General features: G+C 36.1%; 1 protein-coding gene across 2 annotated transcripts in view; it reads right to left on the bottom strand.

Annotated features, from left to right (window-relative positions):
* Positions 1-4,249, bottom strand: part of hs3st1l1 (heparan sulfate (glucosamine) 3-O-sulfotransferase 1-like1) — a 76,480-nt gene extending 72,231 nt beyond the window's left edge. For both annotated transcript variants that reach the window (XR_007829017.1, XM_051126802.1), the window contains exon 1: positions 4,010-4,249. The gene's annotated coding sequence lies outside the window, so the exon portion shown is untranslated. The remainder of the gene's footprint in view (positions 1-4,009) is intronic.
* Positions 4,250-16,681: the final 12,432 nt, after the last annotated feature.

Genomic DNA, 16,681 nt, shown 5'->3' with positions numbered 1-16,681 from the left:
TCTTTTGATTTTTAACTGAAATCCGACCCTTCATTATGAGCTTCACCCAAGAGTAAAACTCAGCTCCAATTTTCTAAGCAAAAACGAGCTAAAGCAGTGGAAATAATACAAACGTCTGGCAAGATTTCTACCAAAACCGCAGACATCTGGACTGCAAACTCCCCAACACCCTCTGAACACAATCTGCTCCTATAACAACTGTACGTCTGTACGTCCCAACTCCAGCAGGAGAATATTAATTATCAGCAGACATTAAGGCCTGCAGATTGAATCTGGCACGCATTAAAACGGCGCGTGTTACCACGATCGCTCGCGGACCTCCTGAGGGGAAAGATGTCTAGATTTTCTCTCCCAAAAAGAGCAGAATACATTTACATGCTTAACAATGTGCCATTCCCTCAGCTAGCAATTTTCCTCCTTTAATTCAACTAACACAATCTCATCAAATATTAATATCGCTCTTGAGTCGTCTCTGACGGAAAGGAAGAGAAAATGAGAGCCGATTATGGAGAAATAAAACAAATAACAAAAAAATAAAAGCGATTCCATTCGAATGAATCTGAAAGAGCAGAACACGAACTCACAAGAATTATTATTTGATCTTATCAAGGACGCTGTGCTTTGCATCTTTATGTTCGGGCTGGTATTATTAATGCATTTTGCTCTCTAATCATGTCTTACAGAGAAACACATTTGTTGCCGTTTTCAATTCACAGCCGTGTGTTCTTTTAAACGCAGCAAATTTCATTCTGTAATTAGGTAATTAGCTTCTAATCTCTAAACTTTTAATCTAATAAAGTAAATGCGATTCATTTTCCCCTGATGTCAATGCTGGCACTCTTTCATTCTCTCCAAGTAAACAAAACAGGAGGAATGGTGTTTGATTGCCTACAAAACTGTGAAGCGTTCAGCACTCTGTGAAGTATAAAAATAATGAGTAAAGTTTACTCCGTTCGGTCTGTCGCTTGGCTCGCACAACTACGTTCTTGGCCTTGCTGCTGTTCGAGCAATAATCCAGCCAAATTTTAAATCTAACGCAAGCGATGGCTCGATACAACCAGTGCTGTAAAGCACAGCCTTTATGTTCTCAATAGTCTTGTTTAGTCAAATCAGCAGCTGTGTATGATGATAAGCCACGACTTTGAAGCGCAGCCATGTTTGGTTTCCTTGTGCCAAAGCGTTGGACATCTGAAGCATTCCTACGGCATTCGCGACAGCTGCGTGCATTAAGCATTTAGTCGGCTCGTGGACGTCTCGTGCCGCTGGGACGCCCGTCTCGGTTTAACGCTTCCCCCTGGAGACAGATCAAGTCCAATGCTTTCGGCTACAAACGAATCACACGTGGCACAGGCAGGACAGCCGTACGATTGCAGTCGCGTTACTGCCACCTGATCGCCCAGGCAATCTGAACTAAAACATTTGCACTTAATTGAAAACCAGCTTCAGTAAAATTGCACGAGCCGCCAGGCTTCCCGAGACGAGCCGGAGGGAATCCAAAAATAAACAGCACCTCGTTCTTTTAATTAAAGGTGAATCAGTTGGCCTGTGGCAAAGCGCCTCGAACCAAACCCGGCCATTCTAAAACAGCTCAATATGAAATGACAGCGGATTACGGGACAGGAGAGGACTCTCGGGGTCCCTTAAGAAGAGTATCGAATAGGCTGTCGAACAGGCTCAATACCTTTGCCACTAACGGTTAAACTTCACGGCTCCCGTCACATCTCGGCCCGTCTAATCGGGTTGGACTTAAACAATGAGACAGGGCTAAACCGAATGCACCTGCAAATGAGAATTGATGTAGTGCGTATTGCCTCTACCTGTGTGATGAATGGCTTTGAGTAAACTATCGGATGGACTCAGAAGCGTGAGGGATTGACACGGGAATACTGCGTCTGCTCGTGCACGCTTTCCTGTTAGACCTTAAATAGCAGACTGAGACGGAGCGCCACAACAATCCAGGTTTCAATTACATGCTGATGAATTCCAAAGACATTCATAAAGAGAATTAAGCTAAAAAAAAAAAACATCTAAAAATAACTTGCACTTGAAACCACAGACCGAAGGTTCAATATCTTGGGATATCAAATCATTTGCGTGAGTTTCAAGCATACGAATCCTACTTTATGAAGTGTTTTACTTCACTTACACGGGCTTGCTGAACTGGCATATAAGAAATCCCTTAAGTGCCCTACTGCATCTACCAAAGGCAAACAAAACAAAAAGTCTTTGTGGCTAATCAATTGATACTGTGCATGCATGAATCCATGTGAATTCCCATTGGAAGAAATCCTCATTTATGGGAAGGAAGACATTGTTTGTTCCCAAACATGCTTATTTATACTGCAAAGAAATGCAAAAGTGATAAAGACAAAAAAATTAAAAGTTGTACTTACTTACTGCATTATTTTTAATAATCAACACTGCAAGACCCTACTTTTTAGAGCAGCTCTATCATGTATTTTTGTGATATTTTGGAGTACACTGGCATGTATATATAGCAATCATTCAATACCATCATATATATCAAAATACCATCACTGTACCACGGTACTGCCCAAGTAAAACCATCATGAGAAAGCAAAAATTGACTATGGCTGTTTTGGACATGCTACCATGGTTATACCATGTTTTATTGGACTTGTATTATTTTAAGCACCTTAGAACACCATGCAAAAAGTACCAAGGTATGACCATAACTGTACCACGGTACTGCTAGACTACCTCGTAAACAGCAATAGAAAAAATCATCACCCCAATAGGAAAGCAATTTACAATGATTTTCCCATACTGTACCATGGTACTACCATGTTTTATTGGCAGTACCACTATATTTCTTTACATATATCGGAGTAGCATATATATACCAGATGCAAAAAAGTACCATGGTATTATTGCCATCACTGTACCATATAGTACTGCTACAATACAAACAATCATGACCTCAGCAAACCTCACAATGTTTTTAGACACTGTACCATGCTACCATTGGTAATACCATGGTATTTTCTTACAAATATTAAACTGCCATGCAAACACAAACGTACATCAAAGTACCATGGTATTACCATCACTATACCACGGTACTACTACAATACTTTCTTGTTTTAATACTAAACAACCATGAACCAGATTAATAAAAAATAATAAACAGATAAAACAATTACAGTGCTTTTGTATACTGTACCATGGTACAACCAGGTTTATTTTTTATACTATGTTATCTCCTAACATATATGTGAATCTGGACCACAAAACCAGTCATAAGTAGGACATGTATACTTGTAGCAATAGCCAACATTGTGTGTCAAAAATTAATCAAAATGATCAATTTTCTTTTGCGCCAAAAATCATTAGGATATTAAGTAAAGATCATGTTCCATGAAGATATTTTGCACATTTCCTACCGTAAATATCTAAAAACTTATTTTTTAATATTTAATTTAGCAATATGCATTGCTAAGAACTACATTTGGACAACTTTAAAAGACAATTTTCTCAATATTTTGATTTTTTGGCACCCTCAGATTTTTAAAACAGCGTCTTGGTCAAATTGCCCTATCCTAAGGCTTATTTCCAGCTTTCAGATGACGTACAAACCTCAATTTTGTGGTCCAGGGTCACATATTGGAATACCATGCATATACCACTGTACATACATGTGGAAACAAAGGTATATCAAAGTACTGTGCAACTATACTACTTTATTCTAAGAATAAATACAAAGCAATCTCGACCTCAGCAAGCCCTACAATGGCTATCGGATGCTGTACCACGGTACTACTGATAGTACCAAGGTTTTACTTTACGTACATTGAAAAAACATGCAAATACCATTGTATTCCAGTACCATCACAGTATTACGATGCCATCACTGTCTGTTACCACCTCAGTACTTTTAATAACGCTCGTTCTAGTATCAAACAAACAATTAAAGCAATTATTTCAGACATGGGACTAAAATCGCGCACGTCTCTCTATAATGAATGTTGTGCAGGTGACAGAAACGCACCTGTGTTTCCTCGCAAGCGCCGAGCTGAGGAATCCATCGCTCCGCGTCCGGCGTGTGTGTCGCGCACACGGGAACTGTTCAGATCGGTTCGGTCCGGTTCGGTTCTCCTACTGTCTGTCGTGTCTCCTCTCGAAGTGTCGGTTCCTCCTAAAGAAGAGTAGAAGTCAATCACATCACTCCTTGAGGAAACGCACGGGCGCTGCTGCTTCTCCACACGCGCTGAGCGCGAGACTGACGAACACACCGCGAGAGACGCGCACGGAGTTCACTGACTATTTGTGTGTGTGTTTGTGTGTGTGTGTGTGTGTGTGTGTGTGTAACTGAAGGAGGAGTCGTTTTGATGCGCACAGCTCCAGCAATCTCACTATATAAACTATTAAACATTTCACTCACTGTCCTGGTTCAAGCACAGAGAGGTTTAGTTAGATATAATTTGTGGCTTAATATTATCTTTGTATTTTTCCTAAATTAAATAAATAAATAAAATAATAATAATAATAAACAACATATTAATCTTAATCAAACAACCAATCATCTAATTTTAAATTAAAAATGCGCAAAATAAATAAAATAACATAAAACAAATCGATGTTACTACTGTGACACGCGAACTATGTCACTTTCTGCGCTTGCGCGCCAATTTTCAGACCAAGAACCCTTATCTTCAAGCTGATTAAGGGAATCATGTACATTCATATGCATGCCAATGCGTCAGACCGGATACGCAAACCTCGCATTTCGCTGCGTTCAAGCAAAGAACTTATATTATAGTATTCTATACTCTTTGGTTCAAGTTCAAAGTTTAAACATAGCGAACTCTGACCTGCAAATTCGCATCACGTGACACCGTGTGACCAACAGCAGATCGATACGTCACAGCATGAGCTCATAGCTGAATGAAAGGAACATACATTTAAAACTGCAGCGCTGCGGGAAAGTGTAGTAGATTTATGTTTTCACTTTATAGATGCATTATTATTTGTCATGTCAAAAAGATGCTGCATAGCATGACGTCAAATCAGGACTGTTGCAACATCCGAAGGAATTTCGCATGCTCAAAGTGTAATGTAATGTGTGATTCAGACCGGGACTTCAATGTGGGTTCGCGAATCAGTTCGGGATTTCAGTGCGTGAATCGCGAGTCATTTTAAACAAATCGGGATTTCGGTGCGGGTTTGCGAATCATTTGATTTAGTTCGGCACCTTTTCGCGTGAATCGCGAATCATTTGTTTCAGATCGGGACTTCGGTGCGGGTTTGCGAATCATCTGATTCGGTTTGGGACTTCAGCGCATGAATCGCGAGTCATTTTAAACAGATCGGGACTTCGGTGCGGGTTCGCGAATCATTTGATTCAGTTCGGGACTTCAACCCGTGAATCGCGAATCATTTGATTCAGATCGGGATTTCGGTGCGGGTTCGTGAATCATTTGATTCAGTTCTGGACCTTTCGCGTGAATCGCGAATCATGTGTTTCAGATCTGGACTTCGGTGCGGGTTCACGAATCATTTGTTTCAGATCGGACTTAGATGCGGTTTCACGAATCATTTAATTCAGTTCGGGACTTTAGCCCGTGAATCGTGAATCAGTTTCAGATCGGGACTTCGGTGCAGGTTCGCGAATCAATTCGCGAATCAATTGTTCGGGATCAGCCCGTGAATCGCGAATCATTTTTTTCAGATCGGGACTTCGGTGCGGGTTCGCGAATCATTTGTTTCAGATCAGGATTTCAGCGCGTGAATCGCGATTCATTTGATACAGATCGGGACTTCGGTGCGGGTTAGCGAATCATTTGATTCAGTTCGGGACTTCAGCGCGTGAATCACGAATAATTTGATTCAGACCGGGACTTCAATGCGGTTCGCGAATCAGTTCGGGATTTCAGCGCGTGAATCGCGAATCATTTGATTCAGATCGGGACTTCGGTGCGGGTTCGCGAATCATTTGATTCAGTTCGGCACCTTTTCGCGTGAATCGCGAATCATTTGTTTCAGATTGGGACTTCGGTGCGGGTTCGCGAATCATTTGATTCAGTTTGGGACTTCAACGCGTGAATCGCGAATCATTTGATTCAGATCGGGATTTCGGTGCGGGTTCGCGAATCATTTGATTCAGTGAATCATTTGTTTCAGTTCGGGACTTCAGTGCGGGTTCGCGAATCATTTGATTCAGATCGGGATTTCGGTGCGGGTTCGCGAATCATTTGATTCAGTGAATCATTTGTTTCAGTTCGGGGGTGCTTCTCAATATCCCTCCTCGTCTCCTCGGTCCTCTGTCCTCCATCCTATGACCCGGAAACCGATCGAGCTCAGCCATCTTGAAGGACATCTCAATTCTCTAATTGCACCGCGAGGAGGCGAGGATCGAGGAGGGAGGAGGCTTCATGAGGAGCGATCAGCGAGGATACACAGGTGTATCCTATGCGGAAGTCTTTTATCGACTTAACGTGACGCACGTATAAATTGTCCTCCCCCTTCACATCTGCTCCAAGTGCTAACCATGGCAGAAAATTCTAACACACATAAATGTGAGTATTAAGCATGACTGTGGGTGATTTTTTGACAGTGCTTTTAATTTCGATGTATAATGTGTACTTTTCACCACAGTTTATTAATTATTATTATTATAATTGTCATTATTGTTTACATGTACAAGACACAAATGTATGTAAAATCACAACTCTAGTACAGTTGCAGAATTATATCAAAGCACCAAAATTAAACATACTGTCATACTATAGCCTACTACAAATAAAAAACATTTAATAACTGTGAATAATTCATTGTTAATAATAACTGGTAATATAAAAAAATAAGAACAAATGTGGTCTTTTGTGGAGGTTGAAACGGTTACAATATAAATAATAATTATCTCTAATGTTCAAGAATCCCCATATGCAAGCTAAATCCAGCGGTGTAGAGTCATCATTACTTGACGACGCTTTGAAGTGACGCTAAAGGGAGCGAGGATATATCATTTCACTTGCTTCCATTCCTCCGTCCTCGCGTCTTTTCCCTGTGTCCTTCCCTCGCATCCTGAAGAGGTGGAGCTAAGACACGAGGAAAGGAAGCGAGGAAAGGAAACGAGGATGCACAAATAAGAAATGAGAAGCACCCCGGGACATCAACGCGTGAATCGCGAATCATTTGTTTCAGATCGGGACTTAGGTGCGGGTTCGCGAATCATTTGATTCAGATCGGGATTTCGGTGCGGGATCGCGAATCATTTGATTCAGTGAATCATTTGTTTCAATTCGTGACTTTAGCGCGTGAATCGCGAATCATTTGATACAGATCGGGACTTCGGTGCAGGTTCACGAATCATTTCTTCAGATTTTTTTTTAAACAGTAGATGGCAAAAAAACAATTAAAGCAGTAATAAAAACAAAACAAAGAATAAGAAAGAAAGTATACACAAATACAAATCCCTTAAGAAAATTAACCATGGTTTTACTATGGTAAAAGTGTAGTAACCATTCATTCATTTGTGGTTACCATTGTTTAACTAAAGTAACTATGTGCTAACACTGTTTAACATTTTTGTAGAATAATAAAAATAAATGTTCAAATAACTTTATATTTTGGTTAAAAATAAAGCCAGTTGAAGGAACATTTCAACATTTTAGAAACATTTCAAAAGAATTTTGAACATTTTGAACTTAAGTGAGATTCTGAATCTTGTTTATCTATTTTTACAGTCCGGAAGGCCTGTGTATCTCACAACTGCAAATTACAAACATCCATGAATTGAAGTGACGTATGGATGTCTAGTAAGTGTATATTTATTAAATCAATAGTTTAAATGACTGGTGAATATTACATCAGACAGTAACGGTAACATATTGATGTGTTAATGGATGTTATTGCCTTCTGTGGTAGGTTATATTCACTAACCCAACCACTTATCATCCAATTCTAGATAAACTATTACAGTTATGTGGTTAATCATCAAGGCTGCTATTCAGAGTTCCTTCATTTTTTTCCTCCACATTTCCAAATGACTCTAACAATGGAACAAATTAAAGTTGAACTATTGATTTCTTGTGTCTCAGTGAAGGCTGCCACTCATAAAACAGTTCCATGCTTTGAATTATCAGCTACTAAGAGCATGAAATCATGAAAATAATTCAAGCTGTCACTCAAACAAGACAATGTTAAACTAAAACATTAGTTTGCAGTTTTCTGGACATTAATGCATTTTAATGTCAAACTTTAATGTCAATTTTCATATTTGGTTCTCTGTAGAACTGAAAAGTGTGAAACCAAAGTATAAAATGTCAAGTTAGTGGCAGCGATTGCATATAAGATAATGATAGATGGAAAAATCCTGCATTAAAACATCAACAGGTGATGCATTACTGTCCGCTGTACGGACGGATAATTCACCAGTAATTTAAACTATTGATTCAAGACATAAACACTTACTAGACTAGATTAACACAGAGAGATTCCCTGTCATCATCCACACGTCAGATTACTGTGAATTATGCTGTGAGCTCTGGCTGCAGATTGAATCTGTAAATTCATTTCATGGATGGCTTGTAATTTGTAAAGCAGTTGTGAGATACACAGGCCTCCCGCACTGTAAAAATAGATCAACAAGATTCAGGATCTCATTTAACATCCGAGGAACAGAAAATCTCCACACTTTATGTGTATATCAAAATCAATCAATACGGCTGATCAATACCTTTCCTGTCCAATTTAGTCGCCATCACAAATCCTTTATGCATCTCCATCGGCACAGATCGACAAACGACTGCAAAGCAGGGCATGTTCTTTCTTTCTCTTTCTTTCTTTGTGTAGTTTATGATCATAACAAATGTTCTTCATTTACAGTCATAAACAATTGCAAACCAGCCATTCGTTTGTTCGTTCGGTTCGTTAGGTTGTTCGTTCAGTCAGTCATTTGTTTGGTCTTTCTTTCTTTCCTTTCTTTTCTTTTTCTTTGTGCAGTTTATGATCATAACAAATGTTCTTCATTTACGATCATAAACTAGTGCTAAGTAGCTGTTCGTTCAGTCAGTAATTTGTTTGGTCATAGGCCGGTCTTTCTTTCTTTCTTTTTTTCTTTCTCTTTCTTTCTTTCTTTGTGTACTTTATGATTATAACAAACGTTCTTCATTTACGATCATAAACTAGTGCTAAGTAGCTGTTCATTTGTTCATTCCGTTCGTTTGGCTGTTTGTTTAGTCAGTCATTTGTTTGGTTGCCCGTCTTCTTTTTTCCATTCTTTCTTTAGTTTATGATCATAACAAATGTTCTTCATTTACGATCATAAACAATTGGAAACCAGCCATTCGTTTGTTCGTTCGGTTCGTTTGGCTGTTCGTTCAGTCAGTCATTTGTTTGGTCTTTCTTTCTTTCTTTCTTTCTTTCTTTCTTTTTCTTTGTGCAGTTTATGATCATAACAAATGTTCTTCATTTACAATCATAAACTAGTGCTAAGTAGCTGTTCATTTGTTCATTCTGTTCATTTGGCTGTTTGTTCAGTCAGTCATTTGTTTGGTTGGCCGGTCTTTCTTTCTTCCATTCTTTCTTTAGTTTATTATCAAAACAAATGTTCTTCATTTACAGTCATAAACAATTGCAAACCAGCCATTCGTTTGTTCGTTCGGTTCGTTAGGTTGTTCGTTCAGTCAGTCATTTGTTTGGTCTTTCTTTCTTTCCTTTCTTTTCTTTTTCTTTGTGCAGTTTATGATCATAACAAATGTTCTTCATTTACAATCATAAACTAGTGCTAAGTAGCTGTTTGTTCAGTCAGTAATTTGTTTGGTCGTAGGCCGGTCTTTCTTTCTTTCTTTTTTTCTTTCTCTTTCTTTCTTTCTTTCTTTGTGTACTTTATGATTATAACAAATGTTCTTCATTTATGATCATAAACTAGTGCTAAGTAGCTGTTCATTTGTTCATTCCGTTCGTTTGGCTGTTTGTTCAGTCAGTCATTTGTTTGGTTGCCCGTCTTCTTTTTTCCATTCTTTCTTTAGTTTATGATCATAACAAATGTTCTTCATTTACGATCATAAACAATTGGAAACCAGCCATTCGTTTGTTCGTTCGGTTCGTTTGGCTGTTCGTTCAGTCAGTCATTTGTTTGGTCTTTCTTTCTTTCTTTCTTTCTTTCTTTCTTTCTTTCTTTTTCTTTGTGCAGTTTATGATCATAACAAATGTTCTTCATTTACAATCATAAACTAGTGCTAAGTAGCTGTTCATTTGTTCATTCTGTTCATTTGGCTGTTTGTTCAGTCAGTCATTTGTTTGGTCTTTCTTTCTTTCTTTCTTTCTTTCTTTCTTTCTTTCTTTTTCTTTGTGCAGTTTATGATCATAACAAATGTTCTTCATTTACAATCATAAACTAGTGCTAAGTAGCTGTTCATTTGTTCATTCTGTTCATTTGGCTGTTTGTTCAGTCAGTCATTTGTTTGGTTGGCCGGTCTTTCTTTCTTCCATTCTTTCTTTAGTTTATTATCAAAACAAATGTTCTTCATTTACAGTCATAAACAGTTGCAAACCAGCCATTCGTTTGATCGTTCGGTTCGTTAGGTTGTTCGTTCAGTCAGTCATTTGTTTGGTCTTTCTTTCTTTCCTTTCTTTTCTTTTTCTTTGTGCAGTTTATGATCATAACAAATGTTCTTCATTTGTGACCATGAAGTGCAAAGTAACTGTTCACTTGTTAGTTTGTTTGGTCGTTCGTTCAATCAATCAGTTGTTTGTTTGGTTGCCCGGTCTTTTTTTCTTTCTTTTAGTTTGTTTGATTCATTTGACTGTCCGTCCGTTCAGTCAATCATTCTGTTGTCTTTCCTTCCTTTCTTTAGTTTATGATCAAAACAAATGTTGTTCATTTACGATCATAAACAATTGCAAACCAGCTGTTAGTTTGTTTGTTCGGTTCATTTGGCTGTTCGTTCAGTCAGTCATTTGTTTGGTCTTTCTTTCTCTCTTTCTTTCTTTTTCTTTGTGTACTTTATAATCATAGCAAATTTTTTTCCATTTACGATCATAAACAAGTGCAAAGTAGCTGTTCATTTGTTCATTCCGTTCGTTTGGCTGTTTGTTCAGTCAGTCATTTGTTTGGTTGGCCGGTCTTCTTTTTTCCATTCTTTCTTTAGTTTATGATCATAACAAATGTTCTTCTTTTACGATCATAAACAATTGCAAACCAGCCATTCGTTCAGTTCGTTTGGCTGTTCGTTCAGTCAGTCATTTGTTTGGTCTTTCTTTCTTTCTTTCTTTCTTTCTTTTTCTTTGTGCAGTTTATGATCATAACAAATGTTCTTCATTTACAATCATAAACTAGTGCTAAGTAGCTGTTCATTTGTTCATTCTGTTCATTTGGCTGTTTGTTCAGTCAGTCATTTGTTTGGTTGGCCGGTCTTCTTTCTTCCATTCTTCCTTAAGTGTATTATCAAAACAAATGTTCTTCATTTGTGATCATGAAGTGCAAAGTAACTGTTCACTTGTTAGTTTGTTTGGTCGTTTGTTCAATCATTCAGTTGCTTGTTTGGTTGCTTGGTCTTTTTTTCTTTCTTTTAGTTTGTTTGATTCATTTGACTGTCCGTTCAGTCAATCATTCTGTTGTCTTTCCTTCCTTTCTTTAGTTTATGATCAAAACAAATGTTCTTCATTTACAATCATAAACAATTGCAAACCAGCTGTTAGTTTGTTTGTTCGGTTCATTTGGCTGTTCGTTCAGTCAGTCATTCTGTTGTCCTTCCTTCCTTCCTTTCTGTAGTTTATGATCAAAACAAATGTTCTTCATTTACGATCATAAACAATTGCAAACCAGCCATTCGTTTGTTCGTTCGGTTCGTTTGGCTGTTCGTTCAGTCAGTCATTTGTTTGGTCTTTCTTTTCTATCCTTCTTTCTTTTTTTATTTCTTTTTCTTTGTGCAGTTTATGATCATAACAAATGTTCTTCATTTACAATCATAAACTAGTGCTAAGTAGCTGTTCGTTCAGTCAGTAATTTGTTTGGTCGTAGGCCGGTCTTTCTTTCTTTCTTTCTTTTTTTCTTTCTCTTTCTTTCTTTCTTTGTGTACTTTATGATTATAACAAATGTTCTTCATTTACGATCAAACTAGTGCTAAGTAGCTGTTCATTTGTTCATTCCATTCGTTTGGCTGTTCGTTCAGTCAGTAATTTGTTTGGTCGTAGGCCGGTCTTTCTTTCTTTCTTTCTTTTTTTCTTTCTCTTTCTTTCTTTCTTTGTGTACTTTATGATTATAACAAACGTTCTTCATTTACGATCATAAACTAGTGCTAAGTAGCTGTTCATTTGTTCATTCCGTTCGTTTGGCTGTTTGTTCAGTCAGTCATTTGTTTGGTTGGCCGGTCTTCTTTTTTCCATTCTTTCTTTAGTTTATGATCATAACAAATGTTCTTCATTTACGATCATAAACTAGTGCTAAGTAGCTGTTCATTTGTTCATTCCGTTCGTTTGGCTGTTTGTTCAGTCAGTCATTTGTTTGGTTGGCCGGTCTTCTTTTTTCCATTCTTTCTTTAGTGTATTATCAAAACAAATGTTCTTCATTTGTGATCATGAAGTGCAAAGTAACTGTTCACTTGTTAGTTTGTTTGGTCATTTGTTCAATCATTCAGTTGCTTGTTTGGTTGCTTGGTCTTTTTTTCTTTCTTTTAGTTTGTTTGATTCATTTGACTGTCCGTTCAGTCAATCATTCTGTTGTCTTTCCTTCCTTTCTTTAGTTTATGATCAAAACAAATGTTCTTCATTTACAATCATAAACAATTGCAAACCAGCTGTTAGTTTGTTTGTTCGGTTCATTTGGCTGTTCGTTCAGTCAGTCATTTGTTTGGTCTTTCTTTCTCTCTTTCTTTCTTTTTCTTTGGGTACTTTATAATCATAGCAAATGTTTTTCATTTACGATCATAAACAAGTGCAAAGTAGCTGTTCATTTGTTCATTCCGTTCGTTTGGTTGTTCGTTCAGTCAGTCAGTTGTTTGTTTCGTTGGTCTTTTTTTCTTTCTTTTTTCTTTCTTTTAGTTTGTTTGGTTCATTTGGTTGTTCGTTCAGTCAGTCATTCTGTTGTCCTTCCTTCCTTCCTTCCTTTCTGTAGTTTATGATCAAAATAAATGTTCTTCATTTACGATCATATACAAGAACATAATAGCTATTCATTTTTTTGGTTGGTTTGTTTGGTTGTTCATTCAATCAGTCAGTTTTTTGTTTGGTTGGTTGGTCTTTTTTTCTTTCTTTCTGTAGTTTATGATCATAACCAATTTTCTTTATTTGCGATCATAAACAAGTGCAAAGTAGCTGTTAGTTTGTTCATTCCATTCATTTGGCTGTTCGTTCAGTCAGTCATTCGTTCGGTTGCCCGGTCTTTCTTTCTTTCTGTAGTTTATGATCAAAACAAATGTTCTTTATTTATGATCATAAAGAAGTGCAGTGTTGTTTGTTTGTTTGTTCATTCGACTCATTTGGCTGTTCGCTCAGTCAGTCATTCATTTGGTCGGTGGGCTGATCTTTCTTTCTTTCTTTCTTTCTTTCTTTCTTTCTTCCTGTAGTTTATGATCAGTCATTCTGTTGTTCTTCCTTCCTTCCTTTCTGTAGTTTCCGATGAAAACAAATGTTCTTCATTTACGATCATATACAAGAACATAATAGCTATTCATTTGTTCAGTTGGTTTGTTCCTTTGGTTGTTCATTAAATCAGTTGTTTGTTTGTTTAGTTGGTTGGTTGGTCTTTTTTTATTTCTTTCTGTAGTTTATGATCATAACAAATTTTCTTCATTGCGATCATAAACAAGTGCAAAGTAGCTCTTCGTTTGTTCATTCCGTTTGTTTGGCTGTTTGTTCAGTCAGTCATTAATTTGGTTGTTTGGTCTTTCCTTCTTTCTTTCTGTAGTTTATGATCAAAACAAATGTTCTTCATTTATGATCATAAACAATTGCAAAGCAGCTGTGCGTTTGTTTGTTCAATTCGCTTGGTTGTTCATTCAGTCTTTCTTTCTTTCTTTCTTTCTGTAGTTTATGATCAAAACAAATGTTCTTTATTTATGATAATGAAGGGCAAAGTTGTTCGTTTGTTTGTTCATTCAACTCATTTGGCTGTTCGCTCAGTCAGTCATTCATTTGGTCGGTGGGCTGATATTTCTTTCTTTCTTTCTTTCTTTCTTTCTTTAGTCTATGATCAAAACAAATGTTCTTCATTTATGATCATAAACAATTGCAAAGTAGCTGTGCATTTGTTTGTTCGGTTCGTTTGGTTGTTCTTTCACTCAGTCAGTCATTCAGTTGGCCAGTCTTTCTTTCTTTCTTTCTTTCTTTCATTCTTTCTTTAGTTTATGATCAAAACAAATGTTCTTCATTCATGATCGTAAACAATTGCAAAGCACCTGTGTGTTTGTTCGTATGGTTCTTTTGGTTGTTTATTCAGTCAGTCAGTCAACTGGCCTTTCTTTCTTTTCTTTCTTTCTTTCTGTAGTTTATGATCAAAACAATTGTTCTTCATTTACGATCATAACAAGTGCAAAGTAGCTGTTCGCTTGTTTGTTTGTTCATCCGGTCGTTTCGTTTGTTTGTTCTTTCAGTCAGTCGTTTGTTTCGTCGGTTCGCCTGTCTTTTTTCTTTCTTTCTTTCTTCCTTTCTTTCTTTAGTTTATGATCATAAGAAATGTTGTTCATTTACGATCATAAACAAAAGCAAAGAAGCTGTTTGTTTGTCCGGTTCATTTGTTTGTTTGTTCAGTCAGTCATTCATTTGTTCTTTCTTTCTTTCTTTTATTTTGTAGTTTGATTACAAACAAGCACCTGTACTTTCTTTCTTCTTTGGCCGTCATTTATTCATTTATTCAAATACAGTAAAACCATCTCAGGGTTTTTGCACTGTAAATGCCCTCTGGAGGGCCGTGAAAGATATTCTTCGTGATGAATGCATTTGTATTCATCCTTTTTTTTTAAAGCCCATGAATAAAGCTTTCAAATGGGGTCAAATGCACCCAGGAGTGATCTCATAACATATTCCATCTTTCTTGTCTTAAAGCCCAGCTCAGCTGTTTGCTGCCCGTCCTCAGTCGCGTTTGTTCCCTGTATTCGCAGGAATATGTGTCATAAGACACGGCGGCTTGTTCGTCTGCGGTGAGCGGCAGAGAGGGGGCACGCAGAGGCCACATTCATTTTTCAGCACATCGCCGCTGTCACGAGGGAAGTAACATCACAAAGACTTTGATTGGTTCAAATTGTACGCGGTTTGTAAAGCCGAGGATGGTCGGCGCGGCAGACCAGAGTGCAACGGGAGAAAATTTTGTACATTATAAGAGCCCGTTAGAGCCGTGACTGTCAAGCGGAGAGGAGAATGCAAATGAAAAATATATTAGGGCTGAGATAAATGTTGTAAGAGTGCTTTTTAAGACACAAATGAGTCCTATAGAGAACCAATGTTCCAGAGAAGAAAATTCAACATTAATTTCTGTCCTATCGGCCACATTTATGCTCATTTATGTTTTTTTTTGTTTTTTTTGTCTCCCTTAGGTTTAAAATATATACTTGAAGAAATTTTATATTTTAATAATTTAACAACACATTGAAATGTTCATTTGATGTTGGTTAATGGTCCAGTGACATGCAGGTGAACAGTTAAATATTTAAAATATGTAATAGAGAGAGAGAGAGAGAGAGAGAGAGAGACATAAAATATTTATTTGAGTATAATAATTAATAATTAATTAATGAACTCTTTTACGAGTTTATGGTCCTTTGAAGTTAAAGTTTAAAGTCACATGACATGCAGGTGAACATACTATTCAATATTTTTTTCACTTATTTTAATTTATTATTATTTTATTTTAAATTATTTCCAGTAGCACAACTTGGCCAATAAATTATATTGCAATTATTTTGCAATTATTTATATTTATATAATGCAAATGCACCAATGTTTATTTCTATATTTGTTTTATTTTTTTATTTTTTTTATTTTATTATTATCATTTTATTATGGGCAAATGACATGCAAGTAATTAAATAAGATATTTTATTTTGACTGTACTTATTTTAAAAATGTTTTTATATAGGGTGGCACAACTTGGCCAATAAATTATATTGCAGTTATACATTCAATTAAATGTATTCAAAATGATCAATTATTTTTATATATTGTGATATGACATTTAGACATTTTTCTAGTTCTATATTTATTCTTTATTTTGATTTTATGCTCTAAAAAAAGGGATTCCCAAACTTTTTTTTCAGTTAAACCTTGACATAAAATATTTATTTGAATTTAATAATTAATAATTAATATTAAATAATTTTTCAGTAAAAGTTTTTATTTTATTTTATTTTATTTATTATTTTTTTTAATGATTTATATTTACAGTAGCACAACTTGGCCAGTAAATTATATTGCAAATAATTTGTCATATATTGCAAATGCAACAATATTTCTTTCTATATTTGTTTTTATTTTATTTTATTTTATTTTATTTTATTTTATTTTAATTTATTTCATTTCATTTTATTTAATTTATGATTGGCAAATGACATGCAGGTAATTAAATACAATATTTAATTTATTTATTTATGTATTTATTTTTTATTTTTTATATATATATATATATATATATATATATATATATATGTATGTATGTATGTATGTGTATATATATATATATATATATATATATATATATATATATATATATACACATACATACATA

This window comes from Labeo rohita, chromosome 13, assembly GCF_022985175.1.
Source record: "Labeo rohita strain BAU-BD-2019 chromosome 13, IGBB_LRoh.1.0, whole genome shotgun sequence".
NCBI lineage: Eukaryota > Metazoa > Chordata > Actinopteri > Cypriniformes > Cyprinidae > Labeo > Labeo rohita.
The sequence above is the reverse complement of the archived record's forward strand: the minus strand, read 5'-3'. Positions and strand labels throughout refer to the sequence as shown.